Raw genomic sequence first — 14,176 nt, 5'->3', positions numbered from 1 at the left:
TATACAAAGAACTCAAGAAGTTAGACCGCAGGGAAACAAATAACCCTATTAAAAAATGGGGTTCAGAGCTAAACAAAGAATTCACAGCTGAGGAATGCCAAATGGTGGAGAAACACCTAAAGAAATGTTCAACATCTTTAGTCATAAGGGAAATGCAAATCAAAACAACCCTGAGATTTCACCTCACACCAGTGCGATTGGCTAAGATCAAAAACTCAGGTGACAGCAGATGCTGGCGAGGATGTGGAGAAAGAGGAACACTCCTCCATTGTTGGTGGGATTGCAGACTGGTAAAACCATTCTGGAAATCAGTCTGGAGGTTCCTCAGAAAATTGGACATTGAACTGCCTGAGGATCCAGCTATACCTCTCTTGGGCATATACCCAAAAGATGCCTCAACATATAAAAGAGACACGTGCTCCACTATGTTCATCGCAGCCTTATTTATAATAGCCAGAAAATGGAAAGAACCCAGATGCCCTTCAACAGAGGAATGGATACAGAAAATGTGGTACATCTACACAATGGAATATTACTCAGCTATCAAAAACAACGAGTTTATGAAATTCGTAGGCAAATGGTTGGAACTGGAAAATATCATCCTGAGTGAGCTAACCCAATCACAGAAAGACATACATGGTATGCACTCATTGATAAGTGGCTATTAGCCCAAATGCTTGAATTACCCTAGATCCCTAGAACAAAGGAAACTCAAGACGGATGATCAAAATGTGAATGCTTCACTCCTTCTTTAAATGAGGAAAAAGAATACCCTTGGCAGGGAAGGGAGAGGCAAAGATTAAAACAGAGACTTAAGGAACACCCATTCAGAGCCTGCCCCACATGTGGCCCATACATATACAGCCACCCAATTAGACAAGATGGATGAAGCAAAGAAGTGCAGACCGACAGGAGCCGGATGTAGATCGCTCCTGAGAGACACAGCCAGAATACAGCAAATATAGAGGCGAATGCCAGCAGCAAACCACTGAACTGAGAATAGGTCCCCTATTGAAGGAATCAGAGAAAGAACTGGAAGAGCTTGAAGGGGCTCGAGACCCCAAAAGTACAACAATGCCAAGCAACCAGAGCTTCCAGGGACTAAGCCACTACCTAAAGACTATACATGGACTGACCCTGGACTCTGACCCCATAGGTAGCAATGAATATCCTAGTAAGAGCACCAGTGGAAGGGGAAGCCCTGGGTCCTGCTAAGACTGAACCCCCAGTGAACTAGTCTATGGGGGGAGGGCGGCAATGGGGGGAGGGTTGGGAGGGGAACACCCATAAGGAAGGGGAGGGGGGAGGGGGATGTTTGCCTGGAAACCGGGAAAGGGAATAACACTCGAAATGTATATAAGAAATACTCAAGTTAATAAAAAAAAAAAAGAAAAAAGGAAAAAAAAATTCAAAGCAGGTTTGGGTAAGGAAGGGAGAAGGGATCTGGAAGCACTTGGGGGAGGAATTTGTATGATCAAAATACACTGAACAAAATTCTTTATGATATAAAAATTTTCATCAACAAAAAAAAAAAATTTCAAGAGAAACCGGAATTAAGTAATGGTGCTACAATGGAATGTGAACGTAGAGCGCTATCTGGAGAGGGAAGCTCTAAAGTCTCTTGTTTCAAAGGCTGAGTCAGTTGCTGTTCAAACAGTGACAAAAGTATTCTTGTATGAAAGCTAAGTTTCCTACCTCTACTGAAAATATGTTTTTAACTCTCTCTTTCTGATTTATTTTAAAAAGATAACTAAAGTTTGGTTTAAGAGTCCCTCATTTCACTTTACAAGACTTTCAGAGATGGAGAACAGTGGCCCATTTTTTAGGTCATATATTCACAATGTCCAAATGTAGTAAATTTTAATGTGGCTTTTCTGGTTTGTATAGCTCATATCTCATTTTTTTTTATTAACTTGAGTATTTCTTATATACATTTCGAGTGTTATTCCCTTTCCCGGTATCCGGGCAAACATATCTCATTTTAAATTTTAGACACAGCTGGGATTTGTAGTTGTATATACATGTAAGCAGTCATACACAGAAAACCCTGAGTGAAAGACTATGCTAGAGGAAAAAATGGCAAATTAAACTCTAATTGATTGCACACAGTAATTATTTATGAGGCTGCACTTTCTACTTACCTTGAGTGTCTAATTTCTATAGATATTTTCTAAACCACACAGCCTTCAATATCTATCTTATGGAGGCAAAAGTGGACATCTCTGATGCTCTCCTAAAAGAGAAGCATAAGAACATATAAACAAGTGTATAGGTGAATTTCATTTATTTAAATGAAAAATTCTTCAAGTTATGACTTCCTTATTAAAGGAATAAATTTACTTAATTATCTAAAGCAAGGAGTAGCTAGGTCACACAATAGAATATATTTTAAGTAAAAAAAATTCAAAAATTACACTGAAATTTCTCTTTAGAAAAATCAGCCAGTTCTGTCCAAAATAGGTTTTAGCATTTTTTCCCTCTCTCCTCTTATATATTTGTAATCTATGGCATATTGGGCTGCAGTGGGATGTGTGGATGTCCAGTATTCATGAACTATGGAGGTCTGGGGACAACAAGGAAGAGTCACCACTCTCCTTTCATCGTGTGGAACATAGAGACGGTGCTCAAGTTCTAAGCTTGTTGGTAAGCTCTCACACGCAGGGCCTTGTCCTGAGCCTGACACAGACGTAGATGCATGCCACAGAAGAGCATTTTCTACAGTATGTTTAACTGTCCAGTTTCTGTGCACATGTTTGGTTTACTTGTAATTCAATTACAGCATTTGCTCTTCCCTTTCCTCACTTTAAACCCTCCCATAAACCTCTCTCAGCTCGCTTTCAAATTCATGGCCTCTTTTTTCATCATTTATTATTGCATGCATATATGTTTGCACTCACACACACAGTCACACACACACTCACACACACAGTCACACACACACACTCGCACACACACTCACACATACTCACACTCACACACACACAGTCACACAAACACACTCGCACACACACTCGCACACACACACTCACACACAGTCTCACACACACTCACATACACACACATACTCACACACTCACACAGTCACACTCACACACACACTCACACAACTCGCACACACACACACTCAACACACTCACACACACTCACACTCACACACACTCGCACACACACTCACACACACTCTCTCGCGCACACACACACACACACACACACACACACACACACACACACACTTAAATATGACCTGCTGAGTCCATGTACTATTTCTAGTATGTAAATTTTCAGGGCTGTTTGCCACTGGACAGCTAATTGGGACTGTTCTCCATCTCCCAGCTTTACTCAGTTCTATGTTAGAAATTTTTTTCCTTATTCATGTTCTTCCAATCATGTTCTTCTGAATTATGTTGGAAATGTTTTAAGAGTTAGATAAAAAAAATTACTAAGTTCAAATTTTCTGGCTTGTGAAAAGCTAAAACTCTATTCTTCTCACTTGAATAGCCCAATCAGTATTTTACACCATTTTAGGAAAGCTTGGCAGAAAAAAATGTTTTTATAAAGAAAATGACTCTGATTGACAAATGGACTTATCCAGAGAATATACCCGTTCCCTAAACAGCTTTGTTCTTACCATCTGACAGGACAATCATGGAAAAAGTTTCAGGGCCATTCTCTCAACAGGTGGTTTTAGAGTCTACCAAGTTTGAAACTACACAAAAATGAATTGGAATACACTATACCATTGTTGCTTTTATTCATTACTGTTGATCCCTGTTTTTTTATCTGTACATTAAAATATTTTAAAAATATTAACATGAGGTTGTTTGTGAATTATTTTGACTTAAATTTGTGATGCTAACAGTTTATATTAAAAACCACAGACTAATTCCAAATTCAGCATTCTATATGCCTTAAAATCCATTAAATATGGCTCAAGCTTGAAATATAAATTTGTAGTTTTAGCATATTTCCAATCTCTTGTAAAATATGCTTTGTTAAAATATTTCTGTATATCTAATTATAAAATTCAGAAATATGTAGAAGAAAAACCGCGCTCTCTTGTCCCTCACAACTGCAGCAGTGCACGTTCTGTCTTGTCTCATTGGGCTAAGGTAGTATAGCACTTGGCATAGACATGCCAAGACTCTATTCTATGCATAGAGGGGAGCATCTATGCATTTTCAATATCCTAATCATATGTATCCTAAAAGTAACTTTAAAAACATTTTATTTTACATTTTTCAGTGACTTATTCAAAACATTATCATAGTAAGAAATTAATAAAATAAAATCCCAGGAATTCAGTGTAATAGTAATAAAACATTTGAATAAATGAAAAATATTTGTAGATTATGCTTCCTTTATAAAGGCCTCCAATTTTTTAACAAGAATTTTAATCATGCAGTCCATGGATGATTTATGTTCAGAACTGTTTTGTGAAAGAGAATAATTTTACCTGAGCATATGCAAACTCTTGTTTAATACCAGTGAAGACCATTAGAATGTTTATTCCAAATTATTCTTTCAATGAACCTTGAATTAGGTTCAAATGTAACTGTTACATTTTTGTGGCAAAGAGCAGAAGACTCTACTAGGTATGTCTATGACCTTCTGAAAAATTCAAATATGGCTGTGAATCTTGTCCACTGACAACATTTTCTTCAGCCCTCTTGGCTCATGTCTACATAATCTGGCTTCATTAGGCAATATACTTAGAGTATAGAGGAATTTAAGTTCCCTTCATATTTATAATCCTTATGCTTCACAAAGCACAAATAACAAATGAATTATGTTTGTAAAAATTAGCAATATTTTTCTTCTTTTTTTTTCTTCCCTAACCAGTATTTTTTTTTTTAAATCAGTCTGGAGGTTCCTCAGAAAATTGGACATTGAACTACCTGAGGACCCAGCTATACCTTTCTTGGGCATATACCCAAAAGATGCCCCAACATATAACAAAGACACATGCTCCACTATGTTCATAGCAGCCTTATTTATAATAGCCAGAAGCTAGAAAGAACCGAGATGCCCTTCAACAGAGGAATGGATACAGAAAATGTGGTACATCTACACAATGGAATACTACTCAGCTATCAAAAACAATGACTTTATGAAATTCATAGGCAAGTGGATGGAACTGGAAAATATCATCCTGAGTGAGGTAACCCAATCACAGAAAAACACACATGGTATGCACTCATTGATAAGTGGCTATTAGCCCAAATGCTCGAATTACCCTAGATGCACACAACACATGAAACTCAAGAAGGATGACCAAAATGTGAATGCTTCACTCCTTCTTTGAAAGGGGAACAAGAATACCCTTGGGAGAGAATAGGGAGGCAAAGTTTAGAACAGAGGCTGAAGGAACACCCATTCAGAGCCTGCCCCACATGTGGCCTATACATATACAGCCACCAACCTAACCAGTATTTTTTAAAAATATTCAGTACCTATGGACGAACTCTGGTTGGAATAATCAGTTTGGCAGTGATAAAACTGCTCCCTCACCTGCAGGGGCAAACTGGCCTTGAAATGTAGTGCTCCTGCCTTAACTCTTCCAGTGCTGGGGGACAGCAGCACTGTCATGTCCAGATCCAATGGTATGTTCATTATATTCATTACTCTGGGGTTATGATCATTTTCTAGTTTTATCAGATTTTCAGAAGGTAATTTCATTTTCCCAAATACAGTAACAGAGAATATTTATATGTAGGGGGAGGGGCAGAAGGAGAGGAAAAGGGAGAGAGAGAGAGTAATGACCCAGGGGACTATACATTATTGACACAGGTATGTCTACGCCAAGTGCTATACTACCTTAGCCCAATGAAAGTGGCAAAGCCTTCCTTGGGTGAAGTTCATTTGGCAAAGTCTTCCTCTAACCTGAGTGTGAATATTGACAGTTTGTGCAGAGAATGTCCACCATAGCTTTCTCCTCTAAATGTTTATGGTCTGAAGACCAGGCCCATACAGACCCTGCCTACTGAGATTAGTGAAGCACATTTCCTGTTCAGCTGTATATAGCAATTCTGCCTTCTTGTTTCTGTGTATGCAATAACTATGCCTCCTTTTTAATAAGCATGGGGCCCCTCACCCATCCTCAAAAATTTTGACCCATAATTATTCCTGTTTCAAAGAAATACAAGGACAAAAAATGGAGCAGAGACTGAAAGAATGGCCATCCAGTGACTGGCCCAACTCGGGATCCATCCCTTGGGCAGGCACCAAACCCTGACATATTACGGATGCCACATTATGCTTGTAGACAGGAGCCTACATGGCTTTTCTCTGAGAGGTGCTACCAGAAACTGACAGAGATAGACACCGACAATTACAGCTAACTATTGGCTGAGGTTGAGGACTCCTATGGAAGAGTTAGGGGACAGACAGACCCATAGGGAGAACAACAGTATCAACTAACCCAGGCTCCCGTGAGCTCCCAGAGACTAAGCTACCAAGCTAAGAGCATACATGGGCCAATCCATGGCTGCTGGCATATATGTAGCAGATGACTGAATTGTCTGAATTTGTCATAGGACAAAACCTATGAATAGGAAATGAATGGATAGAGGAAAGAGAAGAAACACAGGTCAAAGGAACAGGAAATAAAACCATAAATGAAAATCTGAAACTTCCCCCAATGTAAAAAAGAACAAGGTGCTTATCAAGTTACATAGAGCATAAAGAACATCAAATAGGCAGGAGAAGATTGGGGAAAAAAAATTTCTCCTTGACACATAATAATCAAAACATTAGATATTCAGTATAAAGGAAGGCTATGAAAGCATCATGGGAAAAAGACCAAGTCACATATAAAGGCAGGCACATCAGAATAATACCTAAATTCCCAAGGGAGACCCTGAAGGCCAGAAAGGCCTAGACTCATATTCTATAGACTCTGGAGAAACCACAGATGCTAGCCTATGTAGCATGATGTCATTATGCAGCAAGGCAGGTCCAGAATAAGCCAAAGTCCATCATTGGATAAGAAGGAAGGGTAGGTGGGGAAAGGTCTAGGATGGGAGAGGATTCAAGATGGAGATGATGGAGGAAGATGATTCTGATCCAGGTGGTCTGGGTCCACTCTGTCTTGTCTAGGTGGGTGATTTCTATATGTATTAATTGGCAGTGAATTTATTCTGTGGATGTATTATGGACTGAGTATTTAATATACAAATCTGGTTGTTGGTTACAGTTGTTGAATCTTGATATCACTGGGTAGCTGAGACCAGAGTTCCCAGCTGGTCAGGGCTGGCCAGGATGACTAGCAATGGGAGTGGAGACTGCTGGGGTTAGAAGATAGCTAGGCCAACATGACGTGGTGCCTCACTGAAGCCGGCCACCACTTAGATAAATTAAGGTTAGTTCTACATGGCCCTATTGAGCCAGAGCTAACACCAGGGAAAGACCGGCTGGGTCCGAGAGTACCAGGGACCCAGCATGGAGCGGTGACCCGTGGGAATCTGTTGTGCCCTTTTATAATAATACCTCAATATGTCTAGACTTCAAGACGTAGCAAAATTATCAATGATTATCAATTTAGAAAAAAAATATTCCAATAAACCCCTAAAGCTACGGAATTTCAGTCCACCAAATCAACTCTACAGACTGCACTAGAAAGAAAACTTCGGCCTGAAAGGGTTAACTGTACTCAAGAAGACACGAGTAATAAACAATCCCAGAGCTGTTCACAGAAAAGGTGGAGTTAAAAATGATAATAGGAGTCTATAAACACTACTCAATAATACCATCCAATATCAATGACCTTAATTTCCCAATAAAAACAGACTAACAAATTGGATTAACAATACACCCGAAATACAAATGTCATCAAAGACAGATGTTACTTTGGGGTAAAAGATTGGAAAAATGTAATCTAAGCAAATGGATCCAAAAAGCAAGCAAACATAACTATTTTTATAATTGACAAAAAGATTTTAAACCAAGACTAATCAGAAGAGATAGGTAAGGACATCAAATATTCAATAAAGGAAAAAACCCACCCATGAGTTCACAATTCTAAACATTTATGCACCAAATGTAAGGGTACCCAAGTTCAAGAAAGAAACGATCCTACAGTCTACAGCCATATTAAAATCTCTGCGCCCACCTTGCCCAGCCACAGTGATAAATGGTGACTTTAATATTCAACTCTCATGAACAGACAGATCATCGAGACAAAAACTAAGCAGAACAGTTAAGTAACTACATAAATCAAATGGGCTCAACAGATAATGGGTCATGATGGAAATCCAGAAGGAAATTACAAACATTCTTGAATGGAACAAACATGAAAACACAGTATGTCCAAGTGTATAGGAAACCATGAAGGCACTTTTTTTTTAAACTTGAAAAGCGATTTTTTTTTTTTGTTTTTATGAAAGCACTTCTTAATGCCAAGTTCCTGGGCTAAGTGCGTATGAGACCTAGAGAGACCTTGTATTACCATCTTAACTACATGTCTGAAAGCTGAAGAACAAAGAGAAGAAACAATGCACCAAAGAGGAAGAAATGATCTGACTTAGGGATGAAATCAATGAAAGGTAGAAAAAATCAATGAGATAAATGTTGTTTGAGAAAGTCAACAGCACTGACGAACCCTTAGCCAACTAAAGGAGACAGAAGACACACACACACACACACACACACACACACACACACACACACACACACACACACAATCAATTATAGATGAAATGGGAAGGGGCAGAGGTTGTAGATTTTTGAGTTCGATGCCAGCATACTCTACATATCAAGTTCTAGGACAGCAAGGGCTACACAGAGAAACCCCATCTCAAAAAAAAAAAAAAAAAAAAAAAGACCATAAAACAACAGTAACAAAAAACACAAAACAAAACAAAAAGAAAAAGGAAGGAAAAGAAAAGAAAGAAAAGGGAGGTATTACAAAGGAAATGCAGAGAATCCTAAGGTCAAACTGCATCCTACCAAACTGGAAAACCTAAAGTAAATAATGGATTTACTGATATACAACCTGTGAATGTTAAATCAAGATGAAATAAGCAAAATTATATAGGCCCACAACACACAGTGAGTTAGAAGTAGGAATTCAAAACTCTCCCAACCAAAAGAAGCTGAGGACTGGATGGATTCAGTGCAGAATAGTCCTTCTATTACTAATAGTAATAGTCCTTCAAATGCCAACACTCCTCCAATTATTCCACAAAATAGAACCTGAAGGAACACTTCCAAAATCTTTTAATAATTAGTGGCTATTAATACCATGATAACAATACCAAACAAAGACCAAATAGAAAAAGAATATTACAGATCATAATCTTTTATGAACATAGATAAAAGTCTTAATAAAATACTTGGAAGCCAAATCCAAGAACATACACAAAAAAAAGATCTTTCACTATGATGAAGCAGGATTCATCCCAGAGATGTAGTCATACTAAAACATCTGTGAGTCAATAAATGTTATCCACACCTAAGTAGACGGAAAGGTAAAACCACATGCTAATCACATTACATTCAGAAAAGGCCTTTGACGAAATGCAAAAAGGCTTCAGGGCAGAAGCCCTGAAGAGATCGGATACAAAGACATGTCATGGCACAATAAAGACAATTTACAGCAGTCATTTGTGTAAAGTGCTACTGTACAGATTGGGGATAGAACTTCACCAATTATATACCAGATAGAGGGTTACTACCTAGAATTTATAAGTAGTAAAAAGGACATAAAAATGCAATTAAAAATGAGTTGTAGAAGTAAACAGAGTTCTCAAAAGATGAAATACAAGCAGTGAAGAAACACGGAAAGGATGTTCAACACACGTAACTGTCAGTGAAAATGCAAATCAGAACTACTGTAGATTTCATGGTAAAGGAAAATTGAAGCTGGCACATGGTAGACAGAGCATTCATCTTCTTTTTACCTTAACACAGTACACAGAAAGCATTCTTAAAAATTATTTTTCTTTCCTTACAAATGGCTTATATATGAAACACTTATTTTTGTAGTCTAGTAATTAGGATACATCATCTTCACAAAATGTATTACATAAAATGCTGACATACTACAATAACTTTATTAATTAAAATTCTATTTAGAATGTATTATCATACATGAAGAAAACTAATAGTGAGCATTTTTATTCATCAGGCATCACTCATACTGAATTTTGCACATTTAATATAGTTATTATTCAAAACATCCTTATGGAATATATTCTGAACCATTTCTATCTAGCAAATTAAAAAAGCAAGGAAAGGAGATGAAAATAACACCAAAAGTTGACAGGTTTAAGTGGTAAGGCCAGGATGTAAACCAGGCAATTATTCTCCAAGATTTATAATATTAATTATTAAAATCATGTTTGCTTTGGAATTACTTGCATTATAAAACATTAACATTTAAACAATAAAAAAAAAATAGAAAAAAGACATTAGTTACAATAGCACAGACAAAACTAGTCAAACTGAGCAACAAATATTTTAAATAGGCTGGTAGCTTGAGACGAAAAAAGCAGGCAGAGACAGACTTGAAGACATACGAGACCAATCTGCCAGAGGTGTTTTATAATTTAATATATAAAATATTGAGAATTTCATACTAGTACTATATTTTAGATCATTTCTAACCCTCCCTTTCTCCTCCAGCATCTCTGTGACTCTTAAAATTACTGACTTCTTGCTTGTTATATATACATATACATGATTATAACAAATATTTTTAAAAATCAATTTTGAGTGTATCTGTTTTTCTTGCAATATATGGATGGCTACTAGATATGTGCCTTGTACCCAAAGAGGTCAGAAGAGGTTATCAGATCCTAAGAAACTGGAGTTACAGACAGTGTGAACCTTCATGTGGGTTCTGGAAATTACTGCTTCTCTACAAGAGCAATGAGTGCTCTAAACTGATGATTCTTCTCTTCAACTCTACCTATCTGTGTGTAAATGTGCAACCTACCAAGCACATTTAGTGTTGCTCATGTGTAACTGTGTTAAGAGGGGAGAGCCTACAGAAGGGTTAGCAGGAGTTGCTGAGATCCAAACATGAGTTGAGCCTGTGTCAGCTCAGCCTCACTCTAGCACAGTGTTACTCACCTCCACTAAGTAATCAATGTCAACAAATTTGAGACTCGGAGAAACTTACATATTGGGACAGAGAGGGAGAAACAACTCATCGGTGTAGAGCCTATGGCAGCACTGAATTACCAAAGGCAAGGTGAACACGGTTTTTGAAACAGACAGTGATAGCCTGACCCCATATGGACAGCACAGGAAAAGTGATTTTATGGTGGCATGACTTCTTTGGATGTGTGGTACTGGCTATCAGTCATGGTGTTTTCAGGAATGAAACAGATAAGAAGCCTATTATATTTGTGTTTGATCTGTAGAAGTAGAAAAAAAAAGTCTTGAACAGATGATAGGTTACATTGGACAGTAGCAAAAAGAACTCTTGGGCCATGAGCTAATTTTCAAATTTGAGCTTCAGCACTCTGTGAATGAAGGTACGGCCACCTCCCCACACACCTCCCAAGGAAGCACTGTGCTAAAATATCTGAGTTTGACTGTTACCCTTTCTCCCACCATTCCCCAGAGAGACCTATAGGCTTTTACAGTAAGAAATAGAATGTATACTGCAGAGAATAATCAGACATTCTGGTAGTCTATTAGAGATTGAGTTTGGATTGACAGTGACTCCAAGAGACTCAAAGATGCACTGGGGCCCTCCAGGTAAAACAGAGTCTTCTGGAAGCCAGGTATTTAGTGAATTTAGTTAAAGTGGGTCCAGTGGGTCCCTGTACTACTTATGTGGTAATTCCTTCAATTACAGAATGTATAATTGGGATAGATATACGGAAAGTTGACAGAAATTTAGTGCAAATATTATGAGCTATTACAGTTGGAAAGACCAAATGGAAGTCACTGGAGTTGGGTCTACCAAGAAAACCAAAACCAATACTGTATCCCTGCAGAAATCAATTTCACAATCAAGGGCTTGGACGATGTAGGGTTAGTACTACTGCCCATGACTCGTCCGTTTAATTCTCTCATCTGGCTGGTGCAAAACACAGATGGATCATGGAGAATGGGAGTTGACTATTAATAAATTAAGCAAGTAATGATTCATATGCCGATGCAGCCTTATTTGAGAAGATCAACTTATCTCATGGTACAAGGTAGGCAGCTATTAATCTAGGAAATGCCTTTTCTAGGTATCTGTCCATAAAGACCACTATGAGCTTTCGGCTAAAAAGGCCATCAGTATACATTTAAAGTTTGACCTACAGGGTATAGTAACTCTCCAGCCCTAGGCCAAAATGTAGTTCAAAGAGATCTTAATCTGCTTCTTCTATAACATATCAGTGGTCCACTATATGGATGCCATTATGGATTTGTTGGTAGTGCATAAGTATATCAGAGGATAGGAAATGAATACAAATTTCAAGGACCTTCTATATCAGTGAGATTTCTCAGAGTCCAGTCAGGTGTGGCATGCAGAGACATCCCTTCTCTGACAAAGGATAAGTTACAGTTGGACCCCTCTCACCATTAAGAATGAAGAACAAAGCTCCCCGACGGTCCTTTGGGGATTCCTCACCTGAGAATCTTGTCATATACTCAAATGACTTGGGAAACTGTTAGCTTTAGATAGGTCTCGGAATAGAAGGCTCTCTAACAGGTCTAGGATATGAAGGCTACTCAGTACTTCGACATAAGATCAAGCAGACCTGATAATTGAGGTATCGATGACAGACAGCGTTTGGTGACCTTTGTCAAGCTGCTAATGGTAAATCATACAGGAAGGTCTTGTGATTTTGGAACAGAACTTTACCATCATTTAAGACAGTTATTCGTTCCTTTAGAGACAGCCCTTAGCTTGTTATTGGGCCTTAGTGGAATTTGAATGTTTGACAAGTTATCATGTGATCTAAGCTGCCTATGAAGAATTGGATATCATCTGACCCCTAAAACTACAAAGCACAATGCACACAGAAGCAATACATTATCAAATAAAAGGTAAATGCATGTGATTGGATGAGCAGATTTCAAAAGCACTAGATAGATGAAGAAGTTGCTCAAGTGCCTATAGTTTCTACTCCATGTCTAATGCTACCTGCTTCCAAGTATGCACTTACAGCCTCATGGGGTAAGCTCTATTACCAGTTGTCTGTGGAGGAGAAGAAAAGGGCCTGGCTTACAGATGGCTCATCATTCTGTGCAAGAGCCACGCTGCAGTGGACAGCTGCAGCATTATAACCTATTCTTGGGACAACCCTGAAAGACAATGAGGGGGAAAGTTTCACAGTGGACAGAACTTTGGGCAGTAAAAATGGTCATATATTTTGCTTAGGAGAAATGGCCAATTGTGAGACTGTTCACTGATAAATGGTCTATAACCAACGGATTAGCTACTTGTAAAGAATGATTGAAAAAATTGGTCAGAAGGAAATTTTGGGAAGTATTGTGTGAATATCTCTCTCAAATTGGACAAAGGATATGAAGATAATTGTGTCTCATGTAAATGTTCGTAAAAAACTGACTTCAGTAGAAGAAGAGTTCAATAGTCAAGTAGATAGGATGTGGACACTCCATCACTTTTCAAAGCCATTCCTGTCATTGCCCAGTGGACCCATGAACAAAATGCTCATGGTGGCAGAGATAGAGGTTATCCATGGGCTCAACAATATCAATTTCTACTCACCAAAGCTGACGTGGCTTCAGCTGCTGATGAATGCTGATCTGTCAGCAGCAGAGACCAACTGTGAGTTCTTAATTCCTCAGGATGACCATCCAGTGACTTAGTGGCACACGGACCACACCAGACCAATTCCTTCATGGAAAGGACAATGCTTTGCTATTTTTGGAGTAGATACATATTCTGATGATGGACTTGGTGTTCCTACATATAATGCTTTTGCCAAAACTGCCATCCATGGACTTACAGAATGCCTTACCCAGCATTGTGGTATTTCACAGAGCACTGCTTCTGACCAAGGAAGTCACTTCACAGTGTAAGAAGTGCAACAGGAGCCCATGATCATGGAATCCTTTTGTCTTACCATGTTCTCCACCCTGATGCAGCTGGTCTGAGAGAACAGGTAGAAGACCTTTTGAAGACACTGTCAGAGCAACAGTGAGTATGCTGTAGCCAAGAAGGCTGAGACAGGGCTCTCTGAAAACGTAGTGTAGGCTTTGAATCAGC

At 38.5% G+C, this 14,176-nt stretch overlaps 1 protein-coding gene across 21 annotated transcripts in view; it reads right to left on the bottom strand.

The window, feature by feature from the left end:
* Nucleotides 1-14,176, bottom strand: part of Mbd5 (methyl-CpG binding domain protein 5) — a 405,513-nt gene that overhangs the window by 229,617 nt on the left and 161,720 nt on the right. For 17 of the 21 annotated variants that reach the window (XR_005502931.2, XR_005502930.2, XR_010064610.1 and 14 more), the window contains one exon: nucleotides 2,142-2,233. The exons of the other annotated variants lie outside the window; for them this stretch is intronic. The gene's annotated coding sequence lies outside the window, so the exon portion shown is untranslated. The remainder of the gene's footprint in view (nucleotides 1-2,141; nucleotides 2,234-14,176) is intronic. 21 annotated transcript variants of the gene reach the window in all.

The sequence above is a fragment of the Rattus norvegicus genome, chromosome 3, assembly GCF_036323735.1.
Source record: "Rattus norvegicus strain BN/NHsdMcwi chromosome 3, GRCr8, whole genome shotgun sequence".
NCBI lineage: Eukaryota > Metazoa > Chordata > Mammalia > Rodentia > Muridae > Rattus > Rattus norvegicus.
This window is presented reverse-complemented; position numbering and strand designations above follow the sequence as displayed.